Genomic DNA, 14,128 nt, shown 5'->3' on the forward strand with positions numbered 1-14,128 from the left:
ATTTTAAAATGTTTTAAATTATTACTTATATGGGATTTTTTTTTTTATGAAATATATTTGACCAAAGCATGTTGTGTACTATACAGTCTTTTATGGGTTTCACTACACACACCATGGAAGCATCCACACTGAGTGAGGAAAAATAGTGAAAAATAGTGAACAATAAATAAAATAAAGTAAATAAATAAATATATAAAAATATCAATAAACTATGTAAAATGTATTTATTAACAAGACCAAAGTATCAATTCAGGTGTTTTGTAGACAGGAATAATTTACATCTCCACAGATTTATGGACTAAAGGGAGATGAAATGGTTAACAGAGGTGTATTCATGTCCTCCCTCATTTTAGCTCCTCCTCTCACACACTCTCTCTCTCACACACACACACACACAGGACCAGGAAGTTCTTGTCAAAGAAAACTAAAGGTAGACTGTCTTTTTCTCTCTCTCTCTATCTCTCTCTCTCTCTCTCTCTCTGTTAGTGCTAGAAAATGGCTGAGGCCAGTATTTCAGTAGATCAGTTTTCAGTGGATCAGTTCATCTGTCCAGTGTGTCTGGATCTCCTAAAGGATCCGGTGACTATCCCCTGTGGTCACAGTTTCTGTAAGGTGTGTATTAATGGTCACTGGGATCAGGAGGATCAGAAGGACGTCTACAGCTGTCCTCAGTGCAGAGACACTTTCACTCCAAGGCCTGTTCTACGCAGAAACAACATGCTGGCTGAAGTGGTGGAGAAACTGAAGAAGAAGACTGAAGTCCAAGCTGCTTCTCCTGCTCACTGTTACGCTGGACCTGGAGATGTGGAGTGTGATTTCTGCACTGGGGAAAAACACAAAGCCGTCAAGTCCTGTCTAACGTGTTTGGCTTCATTTTGTAAAACTCATCTGAAACCACACCTGGAAGTTCCTGCTTTGAAAAAACACACATTAACTGAAGCTTCAGCAAAACTTCAAGAGAAGATCTGTTCTGAACATAATGAAGTGATGAAGATCTACTGCCGTACTGATCAAACCTGTATCTGTTATTTGTGTACGATGGATAATCACAAAGGACACGACACCGTCACAGCCGCAGCAGAAAGAGCTGAGAAACAGGTGAGAATGAGAAAGATTTCCAGGATGAGGTTCTTAATTATAGTTTATATCTAGTAACATGTGCACAGTGTTGTGTTAGTTACACAAAAAAGTGATATTACTATTAATATATAAAATATGAAATATTAGTGTGTTGACTCTTTGGCTAGATAATGTTTGTGATATATATGAATATACAGACACAGTTGCATCTTAGTAAATTAGAATATTAGCAAAAATGTGATTTATTTCAGTTATTCAGTTTTAAAGGTGAAACTCATATCATATAGATTGATTATTCACAGACTGATATATTTTGTGTTTGTTTCTTTTAATTTTGATAATTATGGCTTACAGCTAATGAAAACCCAAAATCCAGTATCTCAGAAAATTAGAATATTTTCTGAAAATATTAGTTAAGATCAATAAAAAAAAGAGAAAATATTGTGGCGTGGGCGGGGCGGCGGCTGACGACCAGCATGCCTTGTGGGGATGTCGGTGTGTTCACCATGATAGGGAAAGGTGTTTGGGTTAGTGGCTTCGGCCCTGTTTGTGTGTGTGGGGGTGTGACGTGTGAAATGTGCTCCGGTTCAGGCTGAAGCTAAATTGGGTGTAGGTTCCTGAGTGAAGGTGCTGCTCATGCCATACCTGCTGTGTGCCTAATAAAGTACTCCCAGCCATTGCATTGGGCAGCAAATAAGCTCACTCGTCTCTCCAGCATTCTTTCCGGCGTAAAAACGCTACAATATCTTAAACACCGAAATGTTGGAGTACTGAAAAGTATGAACATGTACAGTACTCAGTACCTGGTCAGGGCTCCCTTTGCATGAATTACTGCAGCAATGCGGCGTGGCATGAAGGTGATCAGTCTGTGGCACTGCTGAGGTGTTACTGTATAGAAGCCCAGGTTCCTCTGAAAGCATTTTTTAGTTCTTCTGCGTTGTTGGGTTTGGTGTCTCACATTATCTTTTTTACAATAGTCCATTGATTCTATATGGGGTTTCGGTCGGGTGAGTTTGTGGGCCAATCAAACACTCATACACCATGGTCCTTAAACCAGGCAGTGTGCCAAGTCCTGCTGGAAAATGAAATCAGCATCTCCATAAAGCTGATCAGCAGAGGGAAGCATGAAGTGCTCTAAAACTTCCTGGTAGACGCTGTTCTGACCTTGGACCTGATAAATCACAGTGGACCAAAACCAACAGATGACATCACTCCCCAAACCACCACTGACTGTGCAAAGTTTATACTGGACCTCAAGCAACTTGGATTCTGTCCCTCCCTCGTCTTCCTCCAGATTCTGGGACCTCGATTTCCAAATGAAATTATCCCTGTTGCTTGTGCACCTTTTTCTATCACATTTTTTTGCTTCCATTCATTTTTCCATTAATGTACTTGGATACAGCACTCTGTGAACAGTCAGCCTACTGAACCAGACTGAGAAACCATTTAAAGGCTCAGGAAATCTTTGCGGGTGTTTTAAGTTAATTATCTCATAAGAGTGTGACACCATGAGTCTCCAATATTGAACTTTTTCACAATATTTTATTTTTCTGAGATACAGAATTTTTGGCTTTCATTTTCTGTGAGCCATAATCATAAAAATAAACACTTAAAATATATCAATCTGTGAATAATTAGTCTGTATAATATATAAACTTTTATTCATATTCACTTTGATTTACGAGTCGCTTCTGGAATTAATTACGCTTGAGAGAAACTTAAAATACTGTATTACAACAAAGCCAAAATAACAGCATAATGTTATCACTGGAAGTTCCCCTGATACAGCACTGGACCTCAATACAATCACAGAAAACCTTTATAATGACGCCTCAGTGAAAGTTAACTAAACGTTATGTTGTTATGGTTCTGCATCAGGCTACAGACATTATCGTGTGAAACTGTAAAATCATCTGTTCTGTGTTAACCAGTGTAATGTAAGCTAGCAACACAGCACGACATGTTAACCCACATAGGTGTTATACTCACCGTAACTCCTTTTACAGCGGCATGAAAAACTTTATTACATACAGACATTTATAAACTGGGCATCTGACATGGATTTTACATTTTATTATCTTTTATTTTTTTCTATCTGGCTAATCTCAGGACAAACCATTTCATCATAGGAGTGTGTAGACTGGTTTTATATTGTTTTTACTAATTTTACACAAACTATAAGAATCCACCATGTCTGTGATGTTCTATAGTGTATGTAGACAGTATTATGAATGAACTGTGGTTTACTCAGTGACTGAGTGATCCTGCACTTCCCTGTACTCAGACTTCCAGTGGTGAGACCTGAGGTAGTGTCCACCTCTCCTCCCCTCCCCGTCTCGTACACTCAGTGAGAGATCTTCTTGGGCAGTAACCTGCCTCACAAACTAGAATCAGGGCACCAACCATACGGTGGCATGAAAAATGTAACCTGCATTGAAGGAACAGTAAACTGATCACACAAATGTCACCACCATTACAATTTATTTATTATTGTTTCACGTCTGCATTGTGCTGCTTCACCAACATGCTGTTCTGTGTGGCTGCCCATGGCACCGATATCTAAATCTGACTGTCAGCTTCTTATGGTTCCACATTTTGACCGAACTAACCACAAGCTTCACCTGTCACTCACATTTGAATATGTCACATGATATAAACATTCCTCTACATTCTGATAGGCGTATGTGTCACGGTCACCATCACTGCATGTGCTCTAGTGAATTATATGATTTAAACATCAATTTCAAATTTAAAAACAGAGAGAGAGAGAGAGAGAGAGAGAGAGAATAAACATGAACATAAACAAAGCAGATATAATGTGCTCCACTCCACTCTTGTCATCATGCTGGATAAGGGTTTGTGTCTCTTAGATCCAGTGAAGGGAAACTAACACTACAGCACACACACACATGCAAAACATGTATGTAATGAATTATCTTACTATGTAAGTACTTTATAAAAAGCTGAATGTAACTGTTCTGTCCTCAGAGTGAGTTAAAGGAGAAGCAGATGAAATCCCAGCAGAGAATCCAGGAGAAGCAGAAGAAGGTGCAGGAGCTGAAACAGGCTGTGAACACTATAAAGGTGAGCAGTGAGCAGAGACAGAGCTGCTCCTAGAAACACACACAACATGGACAACATGGAGTCATTTAGAGTCGCAGTAAGAGAGGGAATGATAGATTAGCTTTAAATCCTGTGTGTGTGTGTTCTAACAGATGAGTGCACAGACAGCAGTGGACGACAGTGAGAGGATCTTTACTGAGCTGATCAGCTCCATGGAGAAAAAGCGCTCGGAGGTGACGGAGCTGATCAGAGCTCAGGAGAAGACTGAACTGAGTCGAGCTGAACGACTCCTGGAGCAACTGGAGCAGGAGATTGCTGATCTTCAGAGGAGACTCACTGAGCTGGAGCAGCTTTCACACACACACACGATCACATCCAGTTCCTCCAGGTAACACTCACTGTCTGATCTACACACACAGCTGTTCCTCACACACTCTCTAAAACACCTCCTGTTAATGGAACAGTGAATGTCCTCTGATGTCACAAGTGTGTTTTACATTTAATCTGCTTTCTGTAGGCTTTAGCTTCTGGACGTCAGTCTTCTCCAATTGAGAGACCAGACTTTCAGACATCCAGCATCATTACTCTCATTTAATGGAGTAAGGAATTCTCTCTTAGATCTGAAGAAGAGACTCGAGGAATTCTGTGAGGAGGAATTCAACAAAATCCCTCCACATGGTAAGAGGAGCTGTTCCTGCTGGAGAAACACAATGATGGACGTCTTTACTCGCTCTGTCAAGTCTTATTTCTTAGCAATGCTCCTGCTGACCTTCCTGCAGACAGTTTGAACTAAAATACTGATTTAAAATGAATAAACTGACTGTATCACTTTAAACTGTTTCCATCTTTTACAACCTGATGATGCTTTTTGTCTTCATTTCCATTTTTCTCTCCACAGCTGCAGCAGTTCAGATCTTTTTACTACCAGAGACACAGAACAGAGAAGAGTTTCTGAAATGTACACACACACACACACACACACAGGTTTATTAGGTCTATAGAGAACCATTTTCTTTAAAAGCAGCTTAGAAAATATTAAATACAGACAAGTGATGTGCAGGAATGTTGTGTGATTTAAAATGTTAATTTAATTATTTTTAGTTTATTTGTGTGTGTGTGTGTGTGTGTGTGTGTGTGTGTGTGTGTGTGTGTGTGTGTGAGAGAGAGAGAGAGAGAGTGTAAGAGAGAGAACAGAGAAGATTTCCTGAAATGTATATTACACACAGAAAAATTACAAATAAATGAATAATAATAATAATAATAATAATAATAATTAAGTTTATTTTAATAAGTATATCCTGCAAAATAAGTTTAGAAAACACTAAATACTGACAAATTGGAATAAATAACAGTTTTTTAATTTCTTTAAATTAAAATTGTAAGTGTTATTGAGACATTTCTCCCTCAGATATCAGCGCACACAGACAGCTGTCTCACTCTTCACATGAATATACAGTATTCTGTGAATTAAACCCAACATGTTCACATTGTTCAGTTTGTTTTTCTCTTTTATTTTACATTTCTGTTATCTGACTCTGGATCCCAACACGACACATCGTGAACTCATTCTGTCTGAGAAGAACAGAGCGGTGAGATACAGTGAGAGAGAACAGCAGTACTCTGATCATCCAGAGAGATTTGACTCCTGGCGTCAGGTGTTGTGTAAGGAGAGTGTGTGTGGACGCTGTTACTGGGAGATGGAGTGGAGTGGTCGTGGTGTGTCCATATCAGTCTCATATAAAGACATCAGCAGGAAAGGACAGGGTAATGAGTGTGGGTTTGGATACAACAATCAGTCCTGGAGTCTGTGGTGTCGTTCTTCATCTTCTCTCTATTTCTATCACAACAACATTAAGACTGATCTCAGAGCTCCATCATCCTCCAGAATAGGAGTGTATGTGGATCACAGTGCAGGAACTCTGTCCTTCTACAGCGTCTCTGACACGATAAAGCTCCTCCACAGAGTTCACACCACATTCACTCAGCCTCTGTACGCTGGGTTTGGGCCATACTGGTGGTCTGACTCTACTGTGAGATTGTGTGATCCAGAATAAAGTGTGTAATGTTTTGTGTAAAATGTAAGAAATAAGAATAAGAATGAGTTTATCAGAGGGACAACCCACGTTAGATGTTTTGGAGATAAAGTCAGAGAGGCCAGATTGAGGTGGTTTGGACATGTTCAGAGGAGAGATTGTGAATATATCGGTAGAAGGATGCTGAGGTTGGAACTGCCAGGCTTTCTGCCAGAGAAGAGGATGCAGAGGATAGGGTAAGATGGAGGCAGACGATTCGCTGTGGCGACCCCTGAAAGGGAACAGCCGAAAGACAAAGAAGAAGAAGTGTTTTGTGTAAAATTCCTGGTCACATTGTTGCTCAGTCATCTGTCTCACTAACACACAATCCAGCTGCACAAACTCAGTAATTTAACACAGTGACAATTAAAGAGTAAATATTAACACTGAATATAGTTTAATAAAAATAAACAGATGTATTATTAAATGTATTATTATAAAGTTGTATCTGTGTGAAGAGCCGTGGTGAGATTCGGCACATCAGACGTCACTTTAGAATAACTTTATATTTACATTATTGAAAGTAGATGTTTAAAACTGACCACACACACACACACACACACACAAATATATTTCAACAAAGACTTTATGTTTTAATCTGCTAAAAAAATAATAATATCAGAAGTAAATGTTTGTAATGCAGTGAATTTTTAAATCTTCTAAATAAATATCTTTATACTTGTGGCAACGCCGTGGTAGGGCAAATGAATGTAAAATTTGGTAGACCCGATTACGCCACCCCGAAGTTAACCGGGGAAATAACACCCATAAGGAGCAGAGGTTCGCTAGGCTAATAAACGAGAGACAAGGGTACAAATGTACAAACTTTATTATAATTTACTATTTAAAAACAGTTTAAAGAAAACCAGCACTTCATAGCATGCAATACCAAATATCCGGAGAATCGTCACATACCATAAAACACGAACACGGCACTTTGTGTACACACACACACACACACAATGAAAATGAAAGAAAACACAAACAAGAACAACAAATTCGGGCACAGGCTTCGGGGCGGCCAAAGCCGACTAAAGGAGGTATCAACCTTACAGGTGCACTTCATACATATCCACACCTTCACGCAAAGGAAAAACCGTGAACACCAGCTGCGCTGCACTTCAAACAGTTACACTACCCACCAGTATTTAGAAGCTAGCCTCCCAACCCAACCATACCCAAAATAAACAGACACAAAATAATATATATATAAACAAAAACAAATGCAACAGAAAGACTATTCTGGTTGCCTTAAACATAAAGACAAACAGACACAAAAAACAACAACAACTATTACAATTTAACCAATAAAGGAAATAAAGAAAAACAAAACAGATATAAATTAACACAGTTCGGACAGCTCACCAATATACCACACCAAGGTCAGAGTTCTCCCAACACTATATTATGGCATCTTCCACCATGATTTCAGACCACCAGAGGGCAGCCCTGAACCATTACTGCTGTCACGGCGAATAAAATAACAAAAAGACAGTTCACAAAAACCACCGAAGAAGAAACACCGAAGACAAAACAACAAAGAAGAGACGACGAAGAAGAACCAACAGAGAAGAGACAGCAGTGTCGTCCTCAATCAAGGCGGAAAGTTAATACCTCCGCTCTCACAAGGCGCATCAACACTCAAGTGTTCGTAGCTTACTAAAAGAAAAGAGACATAACCATCCCACATTTCTTATTATGAGCCAGAGGAAGCGAAACTCACTTACCCAGATGACCCGTTGTGCCGCGCGAGTTGTAACGCCGCCCACAGTTCGCAGTAAGCCATGCAGGGTAATGCCAGCACAAAAGAAACTCTGTGGCTAAATGGTAAACAAATACCGATTAGCACCACCCAACGGCCGAACATACAGCGCGTAAGGAGCATGTACCTACCTAGCAACAAGTGAACAGTCTGACTCTGCCGAGTGGCAATAATCCAATGGACACACTAATGGAGAAGCTCGACCAGATGACACTTATCCCACAGACGCACTAATGGAAGAATAAACCCTCACATTAAATGGTACAGGCCCATCTGTTCATTAGCCACCTAGCTACAAATGACACTCACCCACACCTTCGGTCCATACACACACCATGAGAGCGGTATCGTTTGTGACGTACGCCAGGTGGGACAAAAACCAGCCTTAAATACCATTGGGGACCATTCTAATTGGCTACCATTAATAACTAATCACCTACCTGTGAACCAAAGGGGAAGACCCCACTGTCCACATTGCCACAATCTATCCATAGCTCTTGAATCGTCGGCCCGACGATTGCCCAATGGACCTAAACCCAAGGCCTGAACAATGCAGACGCAGGGTTAACCGAGGCACCAACAGCCTCAACACTTACCACCCCCGCTACGGCCCGAGGAAGATGGTAGGGATTAGAATGATGTCCGGCTGTAGATCGCCCTGTGCGTCTCACGGTCCCACCACATGAGGGACCTGTAGAACCAGGATTGATCACAGGTAATTGACTTATGGCGCCCTGCCCTAATAGTTCGAAATTTACCGGGTCCTTAACGTCAGCACCTCCTCCCACTACCGATGAACTGGGGCCGGCCAGATCCCGGCCCTGACTCTGTAGCTCGATAGCAGCGGGCTGAGTCTCCGGTACCACTCGAACCAGGTCAACGTCCTCAAGGGAGGAAAGCTCCTCTGGCAACGGCTCGTCGATAACTAGTGACGTACCTTCCGGAGAAGACGCTAAAGCTTCTCCTCCTATTCTTGCCTTTAACAACGAGCGATGAACATGCTTTACCCGATTCACATCATTTACTGGTGCAATGGCGTAAACGGAACCTCCTGTCCCAGGGGCCTTTACCACCTGGTACACCACTGAACTCCAGCAGTCCTGAATCTTATGACGACCCTTGAAACCATAGTTACGGAGATAAACTAGCTGACCTACATCCAAGGGTACATCCCGGACGCGAGCGTCATGCCTTTCCTTACGGCGTTCAGCGGCTAATTGTAACTGTTCCCGGACCCCTTCAAAAGCCACCCACAACCTCGTCTGATGCTCTAGCACCCAGTTATTAACACTACCAGGACCCTCCTCCTGGCCACGACCCAACAGAAAATCGACAGGCAGTCGTGGTTCTTGCCCAAACATCAGAAAATACGGAGACTCCCCAGTTACTTGATGGGGAGTTGTATTATAACAATAAAGTAACTGGGGGAGTGCAGAAACCCAATCCTCCTTCCGCGAACTGGGCAGAGTGCGCAACAAATTATGCAGCGTCCGATTAAACCGCTCACACTGCCCATTACCCGCAGGGTGCCACGGGGTGGTGCGAGACTTTTCCACCTGGTACAAACTACACAGCTGCTGTATGAGGGACGACTCAAAACTGCGGCCCTGGTCTGAGTGGATGCGAGCAGGGACACCAAACTTGCAAAACCACTCGGACACCAACACCTGAGCCACAGTTTCGGCCCGCTGGTTCCGAGTAGGGATCGCCTGCGTGAATTTAGTAAACACATCAGTCATTACCAATATGTTCTCGACTCCCGAGCGCGAGGGCTCCAGCAACGTAAAGTCAATGGCCAAGATCTCATTTGGTCTTTCTGCCAACAAATGGCCCATAAAACTCTGAGGCGCCAGCTGTGTATCCTTGGCCGCCTGGCATCGCTCACACTTACGGCACCACTGAGCCACATCAGCTGTCAAGCCTGGCCAATAACAGCGTTGACAAACCAGTTCAGTGGTGCGGTCGATACCCTGGTGCCCATGCCCTTCATGAACCCTAGCCAAAACCTCCCCCTGCAAAGCAGACGGCAGGACCAACTGCAAACTTTCCTCACCTCCATCTGGTCGACAGACACGGCGATACAACACACCCTCCTTGTCCACCAATCGACCCCATTGGCGAAGCAACACCAGGGCAGCTTTAGACATCTGCCTACGCTCAACTGAAGACGGGAGAGCCCCTTGTCGCCAGAACTTTAACACCTGTCCAATAACCGGGTCGTCCTGCTGACACAAACCCAGGTCACCCCCAAAACCGGGCAGCACAGAGACCACCGCCTGAGTTGCCGATGGACGCAACCCTGCCGCAAACACCTGCTGAACACTAACCGGTACCTCAACTCCCGGCAGCAGTGCATGTACTTCGCCCTGACCGGAAGGGTCCTGCCTCGAAAGGGCATCTGCATTTTTATTACTCCTACCTGATCGGTACTTGATAGAAAAATCAAATGCTGCAAGCTGGGCCGCCCAACGTTGTTCGGTAGCAGCAAGTTTAGCTGTAATCAAATGGCTAAGAGGATTGTTGTTGGTATAAACAATACATTTATGCCCCAACATATACTCACGAAACTTTTCAGTCATGGCCCACTTGAGCGCCAAAAATTCCAACTTCATGGAGCTATAGTTAACCATATTGCGCTCAGTAGGCCTCAGACTCCGGCTAGCATACGCAATAGGCCGCACTTTCCCACCCTGCTCCTGGGAAAGGACTGCCCCCAAACCACCATGACTTGCATCCACCTCTAGAATGAATGGAAGGGAGAAATCAGCATAGGCCAGCACGGGGGCTGTGGTGAGCCTGACCTTTAACTCCTCGAAGCTCTGCTGACACTGCTCCGACCAAACGTCAGAAAAACTCCTGCCAAATCGTACTCTGGGTTTGACAGCAGCACACTCCGCCACCGCCCGATGCAAGGGAGCCGCTAACTTTGCGAAGCCTTGCACAAAACGCCGATAGTAGCTGGCGAACCCCAAAAACGAGCGTAGCTCAGACGCACTGGTGGGACACCGCCACTGTGAAACTGCCTCGATCTTACCTGGGTCAGTGGAAACACCCTGAGCAGAAATAACATGTCCTAGATACTTTACCTCTTTCCGGAAGAACGCGCACTTCGCCAATTTAGCCTTCAAGCCCTCATGCTCCAAGCGACCCAACACGACCTCCAGCCGCTCCAAATGCTGCGAAACGGAAGAGGAGAACACCACAATGTCATCTAAATACAACAATAGTAAACTACCCTGTTGATCCCCAAACAATCGCTCCATCAGGCGCTGAAACGTGCTTAGAGCATTACACAGCCCAAAAGGCATACGATTGAACTCAAAGAGGCCGAAGGGAGTACAAAATGCGGTCTTAGCTCTATCCTTTTCGAGGACAGGGACTTGGTTATAACCACTAGCCAAGTCCATAGTGGAAAACCACCTGGCCCCCATCAAGAAATCGAGCGACTCCTCAATGCGCGGAAGAGGAAAAGCATCCTTCCTCATCTTTGCATTTAATTGCCGGTAGTCGACACACATACGCAGGCTCCCATCCTTTTTCCGGACGAGCACTATAGGCGACGCATAGGGACTGCAACTCTCCCTAATAACATTAGCCTCCAGGAGCTGATTAATATGCGACTTAACAACCTCATATTCCGATGGCGGAATTCGCCTATAGCGCTGACGAACAGGCACTACATCCAACAACGGAATCTCATGCGAAATCACATCGGTGCAACCCAGATCACCCTCATGGGCTGAAAACACCGACTGATATCGCCTCAACAGGGATCTAACCTCACCTTGCTCCTCCTGCGACAAAACAGATAAGTCAACAGCTTCAATTTGGTCTTGTATTGGAGCAACTGTTTCCACAACCTGCGAATGCATCGACACCGTCACTGACTCATCCTCAGTTATTCCTGCTGGCAGACTTACCACCTGAACGCTATTAAGTGTTCCTAGCATCGTTCCGGCATACAGCATTACATCTACGGTCCCCACATTCACCATAGGCAAATAAACTGTACCACGGACGACTTTAACAAGTGCAGGTGACGCCAGCAAACGCGCCGGCAACTCAGATACCGGAGGCTCAAACAAAACAATCCCCTCGGCATACTGTTCAGAGCATGTGGCTGGTACAAGTTTTAACATCCCACCTGGAACACGACACGACTTACGACCCCGCAATCTGGCCTTCCCCGGGCGTAGTACTGAAGACTGATCCTCCGTTAAGTGACAATGTTGTAATGCCTGTAAAACAAACTTTGGGGCCTGCACTAAGGAAGGACACTCAAACAAGCCAGGACCATACTGACCGAAAAGTTCCTGGTAGCATCGGCTAAGGACATTCATCCCCAACACCCCAGGAACTCCAGTACTGATACCCCCAGGGGGATCCCGAACCACCAAAATCCCACACTTAGGAAGCAATCGATTACACATTTCAATATCCAACTCCATGTAGCCAATGTAAGGAATCGACAACCCATTGGCCGCACGAAGCTGGAGCCAATGGCATGACTTTAAACGATCTACACCCCAGGACTGAAAATGCGTTTGAAAGCAGCTTTCGGTAATGGTGGACACCATAGACCCAGTGTCAACCAAACAGGGCACTTGGACCTTACCAATGTGGACAAGACGATGAGGACAAGATGACATTAAATGAGAAAAAGCAGTACCTGAGCCATTCCCCTCCCCAACCGCGCTTTGACTCTGCAACGCGGTGGGGTCTAGTTTCCCGACGGCACGGATGAGTCAGACTGTGCACTATTAGTTCGCGTCGTAGTAATTGATGGAAACCGAGTAGGCACACGCTCCCCATCGCACTCTCGAGCGAAGTGACCCGATTTCTGACATCTTCGGCACACCATCTGGCTACGACGAGAGGACTGACTATTATACTGAGAAGTCTGCAAACGGGCGATACTTTGAGTTAACTTACTTATTTGTTCCTGCTGCAGCCGCAACATTTCCTTAACCTCACCCAACTCAGACTCTTGCAAAAACTGCACGGAGTTTCCACGAGGCTCCCCTCGTACCCCGTACTGGATACCATAAGCAGAAGGAAGTGAGTGACTGCGTCCCCTCGAACTCCCAGGCATACCCTCTCGTTCCCATCGGAGTGCTTCACCCCGTACCTCTAACATGGTCAGAGCGGGCCGACTTCGTACCAGCTGTTTAAGCTCTCGCCGAAGGGCATTATCAATAACGTGCTCAATAAACTGGTCACGCAACAACACTTGAAAATTTGGCATGGCGTAAGGTGACTTTTGCTTTACCTGCTCCAGGAGACCGATTAAAGCAAGGGAAAACTCCAACAAAGACTCTCCCTCCCGCTGTTTCCTGGAGAAGAAAGCCTCCTGCAGAGAAACATACGAATGTGAGCAACCATACAATTCTCTTAGCACAGAAATGATTTTTGCCGGATCATTACGTTCGTCTGCGGAACGGTAGTGAATCTCCTCCCTGGCCTCTCCCTCCAAATGATCAAAGAGGAAGAAAGCCTTATCAACGGCCGACATATGACGAGACTGCATACAAGCCTGGGCTTCCTCAATCCATTCCTCAATAGCTACGCCGGACCTGCCACTAAATTTTGCACACCTGCGATCTCGAGGTACCAAGACATACCTTTCTGGCAAAACAGCACGCTCCGCACCCGACTGCAACGTGGGGAGGGGAGGTTCATTGGCAACAGATGGCCCACTGGGACCTGGCTGGGCGGACGATTGCTCTTGCTGCAACCGCTCGTTATCTGCTCGTAACTGAGCTACCATCTCCCTCAACTCACCCAATTCCTCCTCCATCTCTAAAACTCGATGGAGGCACACCGGACGCCGCCGCTGTCTCTTCTCCGACTCAACGTCTCCCTAAAACAAAAACACAAAAAGAAAAACAAACCAACCAACCAAAACAAAGTACACAGATCAACCAAAAAGATGAATGTACATCTGTACCCAGGTCTCTCACAAAAAAAAAAAAAAAACAGCCTATCCTGCCGATTACGCCAAGAATGTGGCAACGCCGTGGTAGGGCAAATGAATGTAAAATTTGGTAGACCCGATTACGCCACCCCGAAGTTAACCGGGGAAATAACACCCATAAGGAGCAGAGGTTCGCTAGGCTAATAAACGAGAGACAAGGGTACAAATGTACAAACT

The 14,128-nt window shown here is 44.5% G+C and overlaps 1 long non-coding RNA gene and 1 pseudogene across 1 annotated transcript; one reads left to right on the plus strand and one right to left on the minus strand.

The window, feature by feature from the left end:
• The first annotated feature begins 480 nt into the window (after positions 1-480).
• On the plus strand, positions 481-6,537 carry LOC128507991 (tripartite motif-containing protein 16-like; annotated as a pseudogene).
• A 4,414-nt stretch (positions 6,538-10,951) lies between these two features.
• On the minus strand, positions 10,952-13,652 carry LOC128508029 (uncharacterized). Its single transcript, XR_008355854.1, has 3 exons — positions 13,599-13,652; positions 13,247-13,327; positions 10,952-11,153 (listed from the first exon to the last, which is right to left on the minus strand). It is a non-coding gene; the product is annotated as an uncharacterized LOC128508029 (long non-coding RNA).
• Positions 13,653-14,128: the final 476 nt, after the last annotated feature.

The sequence above is a fragment of the Clarias gariepinus genome, chromosome 2 (assembly GCF_024256425.1).
Source record: "Clarias gariepinus isolate MV-2021 ecotype Netherlands chromosome 2, CGAR_prim_01v2, whole genome shotgun sequence".
In the NCBI taxonomy this organism is placed as follows: domain Eukaryota; kingdom Metazoa; phylum Chordata; class Actinopteri; order Siluriformes; family Clariidae; genus Clarias; species Clarias gariepinus.